Below are 3,254 nucleotides of genomic sequence, written 5' to 3'. Positions count from 1 at the left end.
ACAGAGACTGAAACTATCAAATCTACTATTTTAATGAGGCTAGTCTATCAAGTCTGTTCACAACATTTTGAGATTCTTTTCAATAAATTGTCTAGATTAAAAGTCATTTGTATTTTGTGGACATGTAGCCATATCTAAGGATGCCAAAGAGCAACTCCATCATAGCTCATATACCTTCCAGGAAATGAAGTCAAATAAAAATATATCGACATTTTTCTCTTAATTCCACCACATCTTTTGCATAATTTCCTTTTCTCCCCATTCTATTACATGTCCCATGCAAAGTTCAGCTCTTTCATCCAAAGTCAGCTTGACTTTCCTGCTCCACTTTGTTCAGTTCTGATAGGACTTTCTTCATAAATCTTAGCCTTTAGCCAATCAATGCCACCTCTCCTTTGATCTTTTTATGAAATTAATATATTTTACTATAATTTAGGGGTATATATGATCTTTATAACAATACTTTCACTTACCAAAAAGAATTTTTTCTTATACTTTTGAATCTCCAATTTGCATGATATCTAATTTACATTTTTGTTTTAAAATATATCTTGACCTGTAGCTATTGAAAATCGTGGAATGTTAGACTTGCTATGAGGCATGGATGTCAGTAGTCAAGTCCTCTCTCTGATGTGTGAATCTTCTCTATAATATTCTAGACAAGTGGTTATCCAAGTTTGCCTGGATGCCTCAGGGGAACTTATCACCTCACAAAAGCAGTCTAAGGGATATTATTTAATATTGCTTATTATATTGTACACACATATGCCTTTAAATATTTTTTGTCAGTTGGTCCTAATTTCCTTCAACGATACTTAAAGTTTAAAACCTCATTCACCTTACAAGTTATCAGATATTTGAAAATACCCCCTTTTTCCCATCTCTGGGATAGACATGGCAGGTTCCAAAATGACATTTTTTCATGTTCAACATAATCACTATCCTAGTAACTTTCTTCATACACTCCAATTTTTTCATATGTGTCATAGACATGGAAATGTTCTACTCAGATCCCTCTTTACTCTGCCGCCCAAGTGGGGTCAGAGACAGCCTCTAGCTGTTAGTTCCTTCAGGATCAAAGTCAACTGCAGAACAAAGACATTACCAAGACATGTGCTTCCCAAAGCAGCCCACCTCCTTTGACGAAGAAAGGCAGAGTATAAAGGCTCAGCCATTTCTGTCTAAAGTGAGATGAGTGATGGCCACTGCTAGCTCCACAGCTCCCCCACTGTGTTGGCCAAAGCTTTGTTTCCTCTGCCCAGTATCGCTTTACCCTCTCCCCATGCTGCCTTTCCACATATGTTGATCCTTAAACATCTTGTGCTTCAAACTTGGTCTAATTGTCTGCTTCCAGAGAACCTAATCTAAGACAATATTTCTTTCTGCTTATATGGCTCTTTGCCCAGATGAATTCAGGTTTTGGTTATACTGGCTTTGTAATATGATTTGGGGACCATTATCACCTGCCTGTTCTCTGAGTATTCATATACAATTGATTTCTACTTTAAAAAGTAAAGGAAAACTCAACCTTAAAGCTATCTGGATTAGGAGTTTTCTTTGTGGGAAATATTACAAACTCAATTAATGAATAGAGGGCCACTGATATTTTCTATTTCTTTTGGTGACAGTTTTGGTAAGTTGTGTTTTCAAGGAATTTTTCCATTTTACCCAAACTTTCAAGTATATAGGCATATAATTTTTGTAATATCTTCTTTTTAAATTTATTTTGTCTATAGGAATTGTAGAAGCCACCATTTTTTCTTTTTCAATGTTGACAATTTTTTTCTTTTTTCTTAGCCTATATTGCTAAAGTTTATCAACTTGGTTAACCTTTTTAAAAAGCCAACTTTTGTCTTTGTTGATCTCTTCATTTTTTTTCCTCCTTTTGAATTCTGTTTTTTATGATTTCTATTCTTATACTTTTTTTAATGGTTAAATTTATTATTCTTTCTCTAGAAGCTAAACCAAGCAGTTAGAATTTTGCTTCTTCTTGAGAGAGATTTATATTATTGCTTTTCAACCTTCATTCTTTTCTAATATACATATTTAATGCTCTATTTCACTTTAATATCTGGTATAGTTACATTTTACAATTATAGAATGTTTTAATTTCAATTTTGTATAGTTCAAAATATTTTTTCTATTTTTATTTTTTCTGACATGTGGATTATTTAGAATCATGTTGCTTAAATTCCAAACATTTTTAATATTTTCTATTTATCTTTCTTGTTGATTTTTAATTTACCTCCTCTGTGGTCAGAGAATACTCTCTAAATATTTCGAGTCTTTGAGATTTATTGAGGAATACTTTGCATATGGTCCATTTTGGTGAATGATCCATGGATACTTGAAATAAAGTATGTATTATGCAGTTATTGGATATGTAGCATATATATTATATATATTAGGTCAGTTTGGTAAATAGTGTTGATCAAAATATTTTTTATTTGTACTGATTTTATGTCTTCTTACTGACTACTAATTTTATGTCAGTAACTGAGAGAGGAGTAGTAAAATCTCTATAATTGTAAATTTTTCTTTGATTCTGACAAATTTTGCTTCATATATTTTGAAGCTGTGTTATTTACATACAACTTAGAATTACTGTTTTCTTGAAGTGAACTTTTTGTTATTAGAAATATTTCTCTTATTGACACAACTTATCTTAAAACATACTTTGCTTGACATCAATATAGCTTCATTAATTTTTGTTAGTATTTGTATGATATAGTTTTCTTTTCATTCATTTTATGACATTTTATTAAAGTGTATCTCTTGTAAAGGCACATAATTGAGTTTTCTTATTTCATGCAGTCTATGATCTTCATCTTTTAATTATAGTCTTTAGTCTACTTACATTTAACTATTGTTTTGGATTGAAGTCTATTGTGTGTGTGTTTCTTTTTCTTTTGTTCCATACACTCTTCACTCCAACATTCCTCTTTTGTTTCTTATTCTCTCTGGATATAAAATTCTCCCTGGCAATAATTGCATCTTGTTGTAAAGAGATATACCATTTGTCTACTTGTTCGTTTACATGTGATGGATCTTTTACTTTTAGCTACATGTACAATTTTCTCCTTGTCTTTGATTTTTATACCTTTATTCCTATGTGTTTTCTTTGTTTTTACCTTCTTACATTTGCTGAGTTTCATAAATATACTTTTGTCTTTTAAAATCAGATTTTGAACATTATTGACCATTATCACTTAAAATATTTTTGCCTCATTTTTTCTATTCTTTTCTTTCCAACA

This window comes from Pteropus alecto, unplaced genomic scaffold (assembly GCF_000325575.1).
Source record: "Pteropus alecto unplaced genomic scaffold, ASM32557v1 scaffold38, whole genome shotgun sequence".
NCBI classification, from domain to species: domain Eukaryota; kingdom Metazoa; phylum Chordata; class Mammalia; order Chiroptera; family Pteropodidae; genus Pteropus; species Pteropus alecto.
This window is presented reverse-complemented; position numbering follows the sequence as displayed.